Here is a 17,957-nt window from a genome sequence, read left to right as displayed (position 1 = left end):
GTCCCCCACTATTCGTAGTAGCCATGATTCCCATGACAAAAGTACTGCAGAAGATGGATGCTGGGTACCAACTCAAGAAAGGAGGCAACAGAATTAACCATCTGATGTTCATGGACGACATCAAGCTGTATGGTGAAAGTATCAAGGAAATAGATACCCTAATCTAGACTGTAAGAATTGTATCTGGGGACATCAGGATTTTGGAATAGAAAAGTGACCTTGGGCAACATACAAAAAGGCTAAGTGACAAGGATTGATGAGATTGAGCTACCAATGGAATACCATCAAACACATAGATCAGACAGGATACAAATATACCCGCGACATAGAAGGAGAGGATATAAAATACCAAAAGATGAAGGACATGATCAGGAAAGAACATTTGCAGATGCTTATGGGGATATCAATGTCGGAAATATGATGAAAGCCATAAACACTGGTCAGTACCAGTAATCAAATACAGCACAGTAGTAGTTGAGTGGACGAAGGATTAACTCGGCACAAAGACCAGAAACTAGGAAATACATAAAGCACTACCACTCAAGAGCAAATATGGACAGACTATACATAACACGAAAGGAAGGAGGGAGAGGACTACTAAGCATAGAGGGACTGTGTCAACATTGAGAGCAAGAGCACTGGGGCGATATCTGAAAACAAGTGAAGACCTGGGACTCAGGAGTTCATGGGAAGAAGGACTGATAAAAGGATATGAAGACCCACACATATACAGAGACAGAGAGTGACAAACAGAAAGGAAGAATGGCACAACAAACCACGCCCGGACAGTACAGGAGACAGGCTAAAGATCTGGCCAGCAATGAACAGAGGACCCAGATACATCCAAAGAACGACAGATGGAAATAACATCTCACCCATAAGTAGGAAATGCAATATAAAAAACGAGGCCATAAACCACATAGCAATCGAATGACTGCCACTTGCACAGAAACCAGTACAGAAAAAAAGGCAAAAGAAAACCATCCACTGAAGCCTATGCAAGAAACATCAGCTACCTTGCAGTAATAAGTGGTACGATCCACCAACCTGAGCAAGTGATAGAAAAAGATCAGGCAGAGATCCTCTGGGACCATGGTATCAGAACAGATAGGGTGATACGTGCAAATAGACCAGACGTGAACTGATTGATAAAACCAAGAAGAAAGTATCACTCACTGAAGTCACAATACTATAGGAACACCAGAGCACGAAGAAAAGAAATAAATGGATAAAGTATCAAGACCTAAAAGAGAAATAAGAAGGATATGGATATGCCAGTGGAAATTGTACCCATAATCATAGGAACACTAGGCACGATCCCAAGATCCCTGAAAAGGAACCTGGGAAAATTAGATGCTGAAGTAGCTCCAGGACACATGCAGAAGAGTGTGCTCCTGGAAACGGCGTATATATAGTAAGAAAAATTATTGCCTCCTAAGGAGGCAGGATGCAACCCGGAAACCCCAAACTACAAAACCACCTAGTCGAATAATAATAATGATAATACATACATACATACATACATACATACATACATATATTCATACATACCTACATACATACATACATATATCTATATATATATATATATATATATATATATATATATAAAATGTGTGTATGTGCATTATTATTATTATTATTATTATTATTATTATTATTATTATTATTAGTATTATTATTGTTATTGTTATTATTATTATTATTATTATTATTATTATTATTATTATTATTTATTTTTGTTTTTGGTCTATCAACAGTCATTCCTATTAGACTAGGTGGTTTTGTAGTGTGGGGTTCCGGTTGCATCCTGCCTCCTTAGGAGGCAATAATTTTTCTTACTATATATACGCCGTTTCCAGGAGCACACTCTTCTGGCATGTGTCCTTGACAATTAAGTCTAAGAGATATATATATATATATATATATATATATATATATATATATATATATATATATATATATATATATATATATACATGCAATCTCTTAGACTTAATTATTACAGAATGGTTGAACTTGTATATTGTATTGTACGTTACAGTAACTTGATGAACATTTTAAAAATATAATTTCTGCAAATAATTCTAACTATTAAAAAAACAAAATGGTAAATCTAAATGAACCAGTCTTAGAGATTTCCAAATGAGATAATATTCCCAACCGTGCGTGCAGCCATATCACCTTAAACACTCACCAGAAGTAAAGGTTTAAGATCACCTAACATTGCAAAGGCCATCAACTTCCAGCTGTTCATATTGCAAGGTTCCAGCTCTAACATTTCTTGTGTAAACTGCTCCAAACTCCGCGTTCTCAGCTGTTAGGTGAGGTTATGTTATTTCTTTCTTACTTTTCTGCTAATATATTGGGCCAGTGGGACTGGTATCCTGTAGAGAATACACTAATCCAATTGTGGACATGTACGTACTATTACTGTTGAATCCACAACCCTTCAATAGGTGCTAGTCTGACTGAAACACTAATATATTATATATATATATATATATATATATATATATATATATATATATATATATATAATATTATATATATATATAATAATAATGAATATTAAAACCAGGGCTTGAATGAAGAGCATCTTTATTTACGACTAGTTTTTCGGAGATTCACTTTCCTCCGTCATCGGGCATTCTATAATGGAATATTAGTTACACTTAAAATCAATGCCGGACTATAAGATACATTAAAACAAAGCAAAACAAGTTAGAATTACATAATTACCATGTTACCTTAAAATTAACAAAGCAAAATAAAATATAAAATAAAAATACACAATTACAAGACATAATACCTACACCCGCAGGCAAAATCTTAAAATACAGAGAAATACACAATGTTGTCAAAGAGAGCAGAAAAAAGTCTAAAAACACAGCAATTCAATAGACCTTCCATATTAGAAAGAGAGGGTTTATCTCTTAGGGTGTATAGAGACTCAACACATCCGAGCTCCCATTTCGTTAGTCGTGCAAGTAAAGACTGAAAAAGAATCTACATTGATAGGATGGTCATGTTCTTCAGAGTGTTGACGAGTAGCACTAAATGGTGGTTGCTTAATGGCCTATTTTGTCCTAATAGATCTTCCGAGATGTTCGAAGATGCGAACCCTGAACTGCCGTTTAGATTTCCAATGTGCAATGCACTACAGCAATGACACTTATACACAATAGCTGACTGCAGCTCAGTTGGTATGACATCCTTGAACCTGAAGAATTTTGTAATACAGATTTAGGCTTAAATACCACTCGAATGTTTATTTGTGGGTAGAATTCATGCAAAAGTTTGGTTAATCTTTTCTTAACATTAAAGGACCTATTGCCAAGAAACGCGATGGGAAAATACATAACTGCTCTGTTGACAGTGACAGTTGTGGGTTTTGGAAGTAGTAATTTTTGAAGCTCCTTTCCTATAGACGTATTAGTAAAACTTTTGCTAAAGCCATTCAAAAATAAGCAGTTTATGAAATTAAATTCTAGGTCCATATTAACATAATTTGAAAAATATATTAAAAACTCTCGATGTTAAGGTCGTCATCAAATTTCTCTTGAACTGAACAGGAATAAATGAGGACATTTTGGTGGTCAAACCCGTGAAAGTCGGTTTCCTATAAACGATGTGATAAACCCGTTTTCGCTGTGGCTGATTAGTATATCCAAGAAAGGCCAGCTTTCCCTTCTGCCTCGGTTTTCTGAAGTGAATTCGATATTGCTGTGCTTTTTTGAGTTCAAAGTATTCTAAAAACAGCAGAATGTGGTTATTAGATCTAAAGATTAAGAATGTGTCATCGACATATCGCCTTTACATCAGAGGTTTGAAATGTTCGGGACATTCATTCAACCATTCTTCTTCATAATGAGTGAGGAAAGCATTGGTTAGTGTTGGTCCTAACGGGTTACCCATTGCTATGCCGTCTACCTGTTTATATACCTCCTTGTTGGACATAAAGAAACAATCACTTACAGCTAGTGATAACAACTGATGGAATTGTTGTTTAGAAAACTTTTCAATTTGATCGGCATCTTTAAACAAATCGTTAACACATATTATGTCCATTGTACTGGTTGGAGGTGATCGGTGTTAGAATGGGTACCAGAAATTTTGCTAACTTGTAATTAAATGTACCAATAGCAGCCATTATTGGTCTTTAAAGGACAATCTTCTTTATGGACCTTAGGTAAGCCGTATAAAAATTACCTGGTTTTTGAGCCTGACGTGAAAAGTCTAGAATACAGAGAATCATCAACAACACCTTCCAGCTTTCAATTTCTTAAAAACCTGTTTATCTCTCTTTAGTGCTGTTCGTCAACACTGAAGAATGTGACCATCCTATCAATGTAGATTCCTTCTCAGTCCTTACTTGCAGAACCACGAAATGGAGCTCGGACTGGTTGAGTCTCTATACACCCTAAAGCTTAGTGTACACTGTTGATTAAAAATCTAGCTAAACTTGGTTTGATCTACAGAGATGACTCTAAAGTGTGTGTACACTAGTTAACCATTTACTCTCATAACTTTATATCTAGAGTAGTGTGAGACTTTTTACTCTAGCGAGATTAATCTACCCCAATCATGTACACTATCATAAAGTTGAGGAGGGACTCTCAGTCAGGATCCATATTCGTTCGTGAGTAGTAACATGTCACGGTCAAGGAAACTAGTTGCACAACTGCCGCATTAGTTTTATCAAGGAATTTGAAGAAAAAGAAGAGAAGGCATATATGGGTTAGACAATGGCTATCTAGGCGAGATGAAGAAGGGTTGCATGCAAAGCTTTTGCAAGAACTGATCGTTGAAGATGATAAAGCGTATAAGAATTTTTTACGTATGTCTCGTGAAGATTATAATTATCTGCTTGAAAAGGTGACACCCAAAATTATGAAGCGTGATGCTCATTTAAGGAAAGCAATCTCCCCTTCAGAAAGAGTAACTCTTATACTTAGATTCTTAGCATCTGGTAAGTACAATGTATAAAAGACAAAAGGTTCTTCTAGAATAAACTTATATTTATTATCAAATTATACTGAGAAACTAAACAACAATAATTTAAAAAATTAAATATGCAATTATTATTATTATTATTATTATTATTATTATTATTATCATGAAAATAGGTAAACATAAAAAGAATAATTATCATATATTAAACTAAATATTTTACACTGTCTTATATACGAATTTGCTTTTCAGGAGATAGTTATCACTCACTAATGTATGCTTTCCGTATACCAGTTACTACTATAGCAAAAATAATTCCAGAAGTATGCACTGCACCGTATGATGTTCTGATGGAGGATTATCTCAAGGTTCTTAGTAAAACTAGCTATAATTCTGTTAAAAGAGTACTGGAAGCTGATGTCACCAACATCACTTGTCTGAGCATCTGGCTCAGAAGGAATTAAGTCTTTATCTGTCAAATCAGTGTATGAACTTTGAAGTACAGGGGTAGAAGTAGGGGATGAGAATTCATGGTCCTCTTTTTCTCCAATTTCTATTATTGCTTTCATGATCGTACGTTTCAGTCTTTTCCTATTTTCGATGGAACGTAATTGACGCAGTTCGGATGCAACATATTCTCCAAACAACGAATCATCATCTTGTGGCTGATTCAATATACCTATGGCATTTTTCAATGCATTCTCTTCTTCACTGTGTTTGGATTTCTTAGGACATTTTCCTTGAGTATTTCCTACACCAGACAGATATGCCAGGAGTGACATCAGGATTTAGAACTTGCTCTCCAGTTTGAGGGACATTTTCAGTGTTAACCTCTGATGATGATAGAGTCTGTCAAAATGAAAAGAATATATTGAAAAAATTTAAACATAATACAGTAGTTTGGGATTAAATAAATAACAGTAGAGATATTGTCTGGATACTTAACTATTTGTATTTGCATCATTTTGCTTTAAAGTTTTTTTTGCATTAAACACAAAAAAATACATGCATTCAGATGAGTTTTAAAAAGGCGTAAGGATAAATTAAGTGTATTTTTTAAATTTTGTAAAAAAATTAACAAACATAGGCTATATAAAACATGAAATTAGTATATATATATATATATATATATTATATATTATATATAATATATCTATAATATATATTATATATTACAACCATATGTATGAATATATATATATATATGATATATATATATATATATATATTATATATTATTATATCGATATATCAGTTGTTTGTCAAACTTGCGTTAATGGAATTCATTATAGCTCAACATTTTCTTTACACGTATCTTGGTTGCTTACTCCTTTTCCATAGTATTTCTAAATCTTTCCTATAATAGTTTGACAGACCCCTCTTATTTAAATACTGTAACAATTACAATTGTGTTTCGTTTTTTTCAGACTCCAAATTCCCGTGAGGAATGGCTGGAACGTGTCCAAGGATTTTGAATTTAAATGGTAGTTTCCAAATTGCATAGGAGCCCTCAATGGGAAACATGTGGTTATCAAGCAACCACCTAACAGTGGTAGTTTCTATTTTAATTACAAGGGTACATACAACATTGTTCTTTTAGCGTTGGTTGGTGGAAACTATAAATCCTGTACATTGACGTTGGCTGCCAATGGTCGGATATCCTTTATGGGGTGTTTATGCAAACAGTTCTTTTGTCAAGTGCTTTAGAAAACAAATTGTTAAATATTACCTAATGAAAGGCAGTTAGAGAGTTCAGAATTTGAAATGGATAAAAGCACCATAACGTTTGTTGTTTTTGTTGCTGACGATGCCTTTTCCTCTGAAATCTGAAATCATAGATAGATAGATAGATAGATAGATATTTTTATTGACCACAATACAAAATAATATGAATTTTACCAAAAGAATATTTGGTCCAAATTACAAAATTAAGTATTGTAGATTTTGTACAATCTCTTATACGAACTAAATGAATTTCTATTACACATATATTGTACTCAAAACAACATTATGAAGCCATATCCATTCCAAAAGCAACTAGCCCCAAATCGTATTTTCAAACTACAGATTATCCAGAGCACGCAGAGTTGTTTAAAAATGCGTTTGGTCTGATATCCGCACGTTTCCATGTTTTAAGACGACCAATGGAGATATCGCCAGAAAAGGTGAAGGATATTATATGTGTTCTACATAACTTTTTACTAACTCGAAATCAGTCCAAAGCTGTTTATGCTCCACCAGGAACGTTTGATAGAGAAGAGGTTGATGACAGAAGTACTTTACATCCCCTGCAACCCAATCCAGCAAGAAACTCTGTAAGGTTGGCCAAAGACATTCGTGACCAGTTCAAACAATATTTCATGACACCGGTGGGCGAGGTCCCTTGGCAATTTAAACCTATTTAACATTCTATTGTCATGTTAATGGTAGCTACATGAATATCATGGATTTGAGGATAGGATTTGGTGGATAGATGGATGAAAGTGAATTTTCTAAATTTGATGTAGTATTGTGCTTTATTGAAAGCAAATGACTAAATTCAGAAGAGTTTTCATGATTCATCGCCACATACACATTCAATATAATTATGTGTTTGTTTGTGTGTTCCTACTTTTGTCCAAAAGAGTTAATAAATCATATTTCTAAAAAGACATGTTTCACTTACCATGTTTGTAACAGTAGTTTCTTGGGGTTTCACACTTCCAATCATGAAGTGAAGAGCATCAAAATATTCCCATTTGCTTTTCACCAGAACATCATCTGCACCCATGCCACTCTTCTTTACTTTCATTTTCCTTATTTCATTGTTCATTTGGCACCGCAGATTGTGCCACTTTCTCGCTATTTCGGCCTCACTAACATTGAAAAGCTCTGATATTTCTTTTACAGCAACCGCTTTCTTTTCTTTGTCCTTGTACTCTTTCAGTGCTACATTCCAAAGTTCAGGGAATCTTTCGTAGTGCTGGATTAAAAGAATTGTCTGGGTGCTATCCCATTTGTATTTATGGTTAGATGCCATGACTATTCCAGCACGCGTCTAGCTATACTGATTACTCTATTCAGTTGGGCAGAAGCACCTAGAGTTGTCTCGTAGAGAACTCTCGATCACTTGTTCACTGGTATACTAGGTAGACTAAAACAACCCTAGCGAGAGCTGAGAGTAACTATAGCTAGAGTGCTCTCGTTTCTGTGTACACTATCTAGAGAGGTCTCCCTAGAGCAAATCTAGCAAAAAAATCTACAGTGTACACTAAGCATAAGAGATAAACCCTTTCTTTGTAATAATGAAAGGTCTGTTGAATTGCTGTGTTTTTAGACTTTTTTCTGCTCTCTTTGACAACACACATTGTGTATTTCTCTATATTTTAAGATTTTACTGCGGGTTTAGGTAATTGTGTAATTTTATATAAATTTATTTTGCTTTGTTAATTTTAATGTAATACACACACACACACACACACACATATATATATATATATATACGTATATATATACTATATATTACATATATATATATATGTATATATATATATATATATGTATATATATGTATATATATGTATTACATATATATATATATATATATATATATATATATATATATATATATATATATATATATATATATATTAACGTCTCACGTTATCAGTTCTTTCCCAAACATCCACCTTGAAACTATCAACTATTTACTCGTAAGTAGGAGAGATAACCTATGGAACAGCAGAAATGAAGCTCAAATACTGACAGGAAGGGCAAAATAAACTGTTTATAACCATAAATAACTATATTATATACAAAAGGGTACCACTACAATTACGTAATCACCTGAAAAGGAAAGGACCACACACCTCTCAAGCAATAAACACAATCTCCTAGCTAACGATCATACCGACAGGAGGAGAGAAAGCTACAGGGGAAGGTGTGAATACACAAACATACTATGACGACAAATGACCCACAAACCACACGACAGGAAAGGGTTTCCTTGAGAGAAAGGCTCCTTAAACCTAATGGTCTAGATGTGGTCAGCCAGCGCGCAGCTTTGGATATGAATCACCAATAATGTGACGTCACGCGCCCTGGTCTCTCACACGCGGTTAACCAAAACAATATGCTACCCATAGTCGTAAGGTAAACTATAGGACTGGCTGTGTGCCCATTATATCTTTTTATTCATTCATTCATTCTACCACTGATAATGCCAAGTAACTGCGCAGTATTTGGTTGTTCTAATACACGTGAAAAGACGAAAAACTCAAATATAAAATACAATCGTTTTCCAAAAGGAAAGCCATACAAAGGCCAGTGGGTACATGCCTGTTGTCGTGCTGACAGAATTAAAGTTCGTGTTCTCTGATGCCTTCCCCATTTTTATCAGATTAGTAAGAAATAGTTTATTGACTAAGTTTTACCTAATAATGAAGAGTGTATTTCAGCTTCTAGCATAAGAGAAATACTTAGTAAAACCAAGCGGACTATGGGCTTGCATATCAGATCAATGAAATGCATTTCAATGTAACGGGTCAACAAAGACAGCGCGTTACATTAGCAGTGCAACTGGTGTCTACATCATGTACCAATTCAGTAAAATATTTAGGCGAAAGGAGACTGTTGAAGTGTCAAAACTGGAGTGAAACGTCCGATTTAATTTTTTAATAACAAATGATTGGCTCGACATCACGAATTCTTCATGCATGTATGGAGAGTTTGGTAAAAGCACTGGTTTTGGTATTGATGTAGAAAAACAAACGGCTAAATTAAATTGCTCAAGGTCATCGAGTTAATGAGTATTATGAGTTAAAAGTCCTAATGCAAAAAAAAAATATATATTCCTTCTGGAGAAAGGAATAATTTTTTTCATGTAAATCCACCATTGCTTTATTTAATGTTGAAAGCCTCTCATAGTATTGGCTACCTGCTGACACAAAATTTAAATCAATATTGCCTTGAACATTTCTGTGGGTGTATAAGTCCATGAACGGTCACCATGATCATCCAAATTCAGTTGAATTTAAATTCAGGCATAAAAAAACAAAAAAATGTTGTTAGGGAAGGAAATGAAGGTAATAAGTGAAAAGTGTAATATCACCTCAGTTGAAAAATCCCTTGAATCTCCCAATGAAGGTGAGTATGTAACAAAAGAAAGGGAGTTGGCATTAGAAATATGTCTAAAACACAGATGTTTAGAAATTTAGATTTTGACTTAGGAAAAGATGTTTTTGATGAGGAAGAAAACCTCGTGAGAGCAAACACAGAAATAAAAAAAAAAGATATCGAGGGAGTAATTGAGGTGGAGGCTCTTAAATACATTGGAGGATATATTGTCAAAATATTTTGTGTGAAATACCCTGAGCTAGGAAATAAGAATAAAGAAGTACCAAGGAGTGATACTTGGATAGAATGTGTAAGTAGGGGGGAGTTGCAGTTAGTAATAATGCGGGAGATCTTTAATGCTGTACACGGGAAAGCACTCATAGAGGGTAAACATCGTTTTAAAAAGCTTTACTTTGAATTGAAAAAGCTTAATATTGAAGTTCCTGACGATGTTATAGCTTTTTATGTAAAGATATCGTATATTTTCGAATGAGACATCTTAATAATTTGATAAAGTATAGGAAACGTCAAGGGCAACCATGCAGGGGGCACTAAGAAAAAAGATGAAAGTTGTAACTTAATGAAATATTTTCAAAATGCAAATGTTGTTATATTTACATTCTTTTGACACTTGAAAGATCACATTATCAATGACATTCTCTTCTACAAAGACTCTTGACGGTGTGTTAGACCTACGTTCTTATTGGTTTTCACCACCGCCCTCCCTCAGATGACGTAGGTGGGCAGAAGAGGCTTAAAATTGGGACGCTGTCTGGCTGACCTGTTCTATCTGGACCGTGCTTAAACCTAACTAAATACAATAATTACCTACACCTAACAATAAACCAAAAATAAACACTTTCGTTATACTAAGTAAATAATGAAGACTGATGATCCAATAATCAATTAACATGTTGATACTGCAGGCCAGCGACGAGATATTCCAGTCGCCGTAGGGGTCACACACGTACGATCAATCTCTCCTGGGCTGACACGTCATCGAAAGCCCACCAACAAATATTTATCACGAGGATAAAGAAATGTTAATGGCGGCTTACACTTCTTCGCAGCTGAAGCGCCGGTTGACGACCTCGAGGATACATTGGAACAGACAAGAGTGGCAAAGGCAGTGCAAGTAGATACACAAATGATCGTCTCTTACGACCACTGAAGCCAAGACGCCTGAGCGCTACGTCCCTGCCCTCAGTCCAACATAAAGAAACACCAAGTCGCTCTCTCCCCTCACACGGGAGTCAATAAAGTTGCAGATACTGCTGTAAATGCCTTCTGCGTCCAAGAATCCTTCAGTCGGGAGCCCGTACGCAGATTAAAAGTCCTTCGGATGCCCCGACATCGAAGAAAACTCCCACTGCCCACTGGTAACCGCTGGACACACCCACACGCAAATATGAAAAACAGAAGAAAAACATACAAACCGATGGGAGGGTCCAACAATAATGGTTAACAGCAAACCACCTCCTAAACGAAGTGATTAAATAATGAAGTGGAAACCAAAATAAACAAAAGTCAAAAGATTTTACAAAGTTACGTTAAATAACTGACAACAAAACTAAAAGCAAAGATAAACGAATTACGTTATTAGAAATGCAAAAATGAACAGGGCCTATAACATGAACCACTCAATTAATTTTACAATATATATATATATATATATATATATATATTATATATATATATATATATATCTAATAAAAGGAGCCAAAATAGAGAGAACCATAACTTTTAATTCAGAGACTGCTGTCTCCCTCTTCAGGTAAATGAATGAGAAAAAATTTACAGAGAGGGTGGTATTTATACCAAGAGATACATCCACAGGTAAGCCAATTTAGGTCACCCCCACTGATAATCTTCCTTTAATCTTCTTAAGCGTTGGTTGAATGAAAATCATGTCGATCACATCTGAATCCCATGCACCTTTTGAGATGTTCATTACCTGCCTCTCTTTTTATTAAGGCCGATTCCATCATTTGGCTCTTGTACTGGCAGTTGCTGCTATAAATTATACGTGACAAATTCCAGTTTATTCTTTGGTTATGTTCATTTATATGGTTGAAAATAGCTGAGTTATGTTTGTCTATACCTAACTGACCGTTTATGCTGTATTAATCGCACCCCTGTGTCCTTGGGGATATCTTTTGTTGGACGTTAATCAGGGATTTGCTAAGGTGTTTTGCATTAACTTACCCAAACACCTTAGCCAAATCCCTGATTAACAACCGTCCAACAAAAGACATCACCCAAAGGACATACGGGTTTATGAAATCCCATGCCAGGACTGTGACCAATCTTAAATCGTTTATTTCAGGAAAATCACTTCCCCAGAGATTAATACAGCACAAACGATCAGTTAAGTATGGACAACAGACTCAGCTATTTTCAACCATATAAATGAACAAATAACCATATAATAAACTGGGGAATTTGTCACGTATAATTTATAGCAGCAACTGCCGGTTTTTTTTCTCTAATAACTGCTTCACTTTCTGTATAGCATTTGGAGTCTTACAGACCTTACAGTTCGTTCGGGTTGCCCCAGGTCCCTCAGTGTGAGGCACCTCTAATGTCTACCAGAGAGTTTTTGCTAGTACCATCTTCCGGTATATTTTGCATCTTCCAATCTTGAATGGTCTGGGATGCAGTTTAGATATTTGTCGAGCTTATTCTTAAACACATCTACGCTCACTCTGATATATTCCTCAGATGAGCTGGCAACGCATTGAATAGACGCTGCATTATCAATGCTGGTGCGTAGTGGATTAATCCTGTGTGCTTTCCTTATTTTTCCCGGTATAGATCTTTGGGCACTATTAATCTACCTCTGCTTGCTCTTTCTGATATTTTTCTTTTTAGTTCCATGATGTTTTCTGCTATTCCTTCTATCTGTTTCCATGCCTGAATTATCATGTAGCGTTCTCTTCTCCTTTCTAGACTATATAATTTTAAGGATTGTTGTCTTTCCCATAGTCAAGGTCCTTAACTTCTTCTATTCTAGCTGCAAAGGACCTTTGTACACTCTATTTGTGCCAATATCCGTGAGTGTGGGTACCATATCATATTGCAATATTCAAGTGGACTACGAACATATGTTTTATAAAGCCATAATCATGTGTTTCAGCTTTTCGTTTGTTTTGAAGTGCCTAACAACATTCCCATTTTTTGCTTTACATTTTGCCAACAGAATTGCTATTTGATCATTGCATAACATGTTCCTATTCATCATCACACCAAGGGACTTTAAACTGCTTCCTTATTTGTGATTGTCTCATTGTTAGGGTCCCCTATATGCATAGCTTTCCTTCTCTGTCTCCATAATTTATTGATTGAAATTTATCAGAGTTAAATACCACCTCCTATTTATCTCTGCCCAATCATATACTTTGTTAAGGACTCTTTGTAGAGCGTTCCTATCTTCATCACAAGTAATTTCTCTACTTATTCTTGTGTCATCTGCGAAACTACTCACTACCGAATCCTTAACATTACTGTCTATGTCTTCAATCATAATAACAAACAGTATTGCAGCTAACACCGTACCTTGTGGCACACCGGATATTACCTTGGCTTTATCCGATTTCTCGTCGTTTGCAATAACTATCTGTTTTCTGTTGTGTAAAAATTCTTTAACCATCTTCCTACTTTATCCACGATATTGTGTTTTCTAATTTTCTTCGCTAATATATTATGGTCTACCTTGTCAAAAGCTTTTTGCAAAGTCTAGATAAACCACAGCTGTTTTCATTTCTGCTTTTTCATACTTTTGAGTATGTTCTCATGATGTACTAACAGTTGGGTTTGTGTACTTTTTTCCGGGTACGAAACCATGTTGTCCTATATTAAACAAATTATTTTTTTATTAAATGTTTCATAATATTTTTTTTTCATTACCCTTTCATACACTGTCATAATATGTGATGTTAGACTCACAGGCCTATATTTACTTGCCTCTAGTCTTAATCCACTTTTGAAAGTAGGGTATTATATGCTAATTTGTGCTCATCATAAATCTTGCCTGTATCTACACTTTGTCGTAATAATATTGCAAGTGGCTTTGCGATAGAATGAACTACTTTCTTTAACAAAAATAGCTGAACTCCATCAGGCCCTGCTGCAGCTCCATTTTTAATTTCATTAATAGCCTGCACAATATCAGCTTCATTAATATCTATGTCAGCTAAATATTTCCCACTATTTTTTATCCCTTACTTCTATATTCATTATCTTCCAATTATCTATTCTAGGGGTGAATTCTCTTCTTATATTCGTTCTGCCAATATGTTGCAAATTTCCTTTTTTTTTCATTCGTTAATCTCCCTTCAATTTCTTAGAGGGCCTATTTCTATTCTTCTTCTTTTTTATTCATCTTCTTCGCGTATGAGTATAATAGTTTGGGGTTTTGCTTGATATTTAATAGGGTTTTTTCTTCCAAGTCCCGTTTTTCAGTTTTTCTTTGATTGTATAATCTTTTGTTCCTGCATTTTCTATCTTACTTTTTAGTTCTATAACTTTTCCCATGCATTTTTTTCTTTTGCAAGACCTTTTTTTCCACTTTCTGATTTTTCTGGAACAAGATCCTTCTGTCTCTTGGTATGCATGACTGATGTTTACTTTTCTTCTTCGTATATATTTATCCACTATTTTCTCTAATATTTTATATAATATCTCCGTATTTACCCTTATGTCATCACTTACGAAAATGTTATCCCAATCTTTGTTTAATTCTTCATTTTATTTCTGACCATTTTATATTTTTGCTGTAGAAGTTGTATTTTCCATATCCTTCCGACTTTTTCATTTCTTGCTTATCTCTGTTTTCACTTGCTTTGGAATGGACTGTTAATTCTATGACATTATGGTCTGAAATACTCGCATTATAAACATATCATTCTTTAACGTAATCATCTCGTTCACAATACTAGGTCTAAAGTATTTTCCTTTCTTGTTGGCAGGTGATTTATTTGTTGAATGTTGTATTCTAGTAGCAATACTAATAGCTTTTCGAATTGCCTCTTATCTTCTGCACTACTATTACTCTCTTTTTTATGTATAAGTACATCCACAATCTATTCATTCTTTCCAGTCTACGAAGGAAAGTGAAGTCTCAGATAGGAGAATAGTCCAGTCCTTGTGATTCTACATATATCATCCAATTTTTCTATTAAGTCAAACTCTTTAGTAATTAGGAGGTCTATATATTACTATGTTCATTAATTTTTCAGATTCAAATTCTACCGCTATATGTTCACATTCTGAGTTACTATATTTCTTATATATTTATCCTTGTTTTTTGTCTTTCCATATATTGCAGTTCCCCCTTGATTTTCCTATTTTTTCTATCTGATCTATAAGTTTGGAAACCCTTTTATTTGATCATCATTCCCAGTCCTCTTGGGAATACCAGTTTCACTTATATTCATTATATCTATTTTCTTTCAATTTGGGTTAGTTCTTCTAAGTACTCTATTTTTCTGTTTGAGTTACTCGTACTAAACCCTGCGCATTCATCACTAGATGGTTTGCGTGTTTTCTCCTTCATTTAATATTGGTAATAATAAGGATTTGTCCATGTCTCTTTCCTGTTCTGGTATGTTGTTCTTTTTTTCATTTCCAGAAATTCTGACATTAAAAAATCCACTTTTCCATAATATTTGATCTTCCTTCATCATAGTTATTCATTTTGTGTCTGAAATCTGCAATTTTCTCCATATCTGCAATATCCTCTTGCATAATAAATACAGTTATTATTCTCTCTTGAGTAGAATCCTTGGAGCTGTTGCTTTGAAATTTTTTGCTGACACCTCTGCATATCTCGTTGATGGCTTGCTTTTTTCTTTTACCTGATATTCTTTATTCTTTATTCCTCTCTTTATTTGTTTCTTTCTTATTTTGGATTTTATTACTTGATTGGTTATTTATTTGATTATGATTCATGGCTACAGGGTGCATATATTTACATTTTTTTGTCGAACTTAGATCCTTTTCCTTCTTTTAGGTTTTTTGCATATTTTTGGATGCAGATCTCTGCAATCATCCTCATAGCCATCTAGGTATGCACATTTTACAATATATTTCATAGTTGTGACATACCTTAGGATGTTTTGTAGTAACATCTTTCTCCAAATCTGCAATTCCCTCTTTTCAAAAGGTTGCAGACTTTGTCTTTTTTGTCTATTTTTTCCTCTTTCGTCATTGTGTAAATCTGGGTAGAGCCTCTTCGGGATTTTCTTTTGTGTTGTCATATCGTAATTTATTTTCTTCGTAGGTATGCTGCTTTTATTGCCTCATATGTAGTATCAATGAGTATCTCTGCATCCCATACTTTTAATCTTGTTCTTTGTTTTCCTTATTTTTTTTGTTTTTTTCTGTCATTTTTTCAGTTTTGTTTACTTCTCTTCCGTTTTCCTCTTCTTCTTCCTTCCTCTGTCCTCTTCTTCTTCTTCTTCATCCTCAACTATTTTGTACATTCAATCTTGATTTAATTACATTGGTCTATCCATGATAGACATATTGAGCAAAAAAAAAAATTTCTTGTATCTTTTACCTCATATCTTGGCATTACCTCAGCACACTGTGGATGGGTCGGAATGTTTTGCATGCAGCACATTTTCTGATTAGGTTTTTTGTGGATTAACTATGCTATACCACACCTTACACAGTTTGCATGCTTTTGGCATTCTTTTTCCTAATGCATCAATTAGGATATTCACAAGGTTCACCTTATTCATTTTCTTTGCCGGAATATGTTGGTTTTATGTATATTTTTCTTTATGAGTCTCTTGACCACTTGGATTTTATTTGGAACTTCTTCAATTATTTTCAAGATGTTTTCAGTTGATTTGTTCCAGTTTGAAGGATTATATCCTTCTAAATATATCTATGAATGCTTTTGTATCTTTTGGTTAGGACTGTTGCTGATCTCATAGATGAGAAATGCCAGTTCCCTTCCTGCTACCTCATCATATTGCGAATCTGCCAAGCAAGCTAAATCTCGCCATTTTTTTCCACAGTTGGAAACTTACTGCCATCTTGTTCTGATTTACAGTATTTCACTTGATAAACTAACTTAGAAGACGCTTTATCCTACTATTTTCACACTAATCTTATCAGCTGATAGTTCACGAACACTTCTAGATATTCTCAAATTCTAGACGTATGTTAAACTTGTGATATCTGTTGATTAATCTGACTTCGTGCAGGAACGTCTCACCAAGCAAGATGGCTACTACAAGAGTCAAATGATGGAATCGGTCTTAATAAAAGAGAGGCAGGTAAAGAACATCTCAAAAGGAGCATGGGATTCAGATGTGATCGACAAGATGGATCTCTGGTATAAAAATACCACCTTTCTGTAAACTTTTCTCATTCATCTACCTGAGGAGGGAGACAGCAGTCTCTGAAATATAGTATTGTTCTCTCTATTTTGGTGTTTTTATGGGCTCCTTTTATTAGATGGAATTCTGTTGAAACAGAACATTTCATTTTTACCAGTCTACATATATACATATGTACATATTTACATATGTACATATATATATATATATATATGTATATATATAATAATATATATATATATATATTATATATATATATATATATATATATATATATATATAGTAATATATATATATATATATATATATATATATATATATATATATATATATATATATAGATACATATGTACAATCACTCAAAAAACTTCTGCTACATATTTCGAAAAACTTTTCGGAGAAACGCTTATTATAGTGACTTCTGGCGTTATCTGGCAACTCAACTGTAAGCGATTGAAATATTAAAATCTGGGCGCTATCTGGCAACTCCGCAATAAGTGCTTGAAACAACTCAGACACTACTGGTGCGCTAGAGAGATTAACTCCCGTTTCTTAAACCCA

At 34.4% G+C, this 17,957-nt stretch overlaps 1 pseudogene; it reads right to left on the bottom strand.

Annotated features, from left to right (window-relative positions):
* Positions 1-3,009: 3,009 nt before the first annotated feature.
* On the bottom strand, positions 3,010-7,972 carry LOC135213374 (uncharacterized; annotated as a pseudogene).
* Positions 7,973-17,957: the final 9,985 nt, after the last annotated feature.

This window comes from Macrobrachium nipponense, chromosome 42, assembly GCF_015104395.2.
Source record: "Macrobrachium nipponense isolate FS-2020 chromosome 42, ASM1510439v2, whole genome shotgun sequence".
In the NCBI taxonomy this organism is placed as follows: Eukaryota; Metazoa; Arthropoda; class Malacostraca; order Decapoda; family Palaemonidae; genus Macrobrachium; species Macrobrachium nipponense.
The sequence above is the reverse complement of the archived record's forward strand: the minus strand, read 5'-3'. Positions and strand labels throughout refer to the sequence as shown.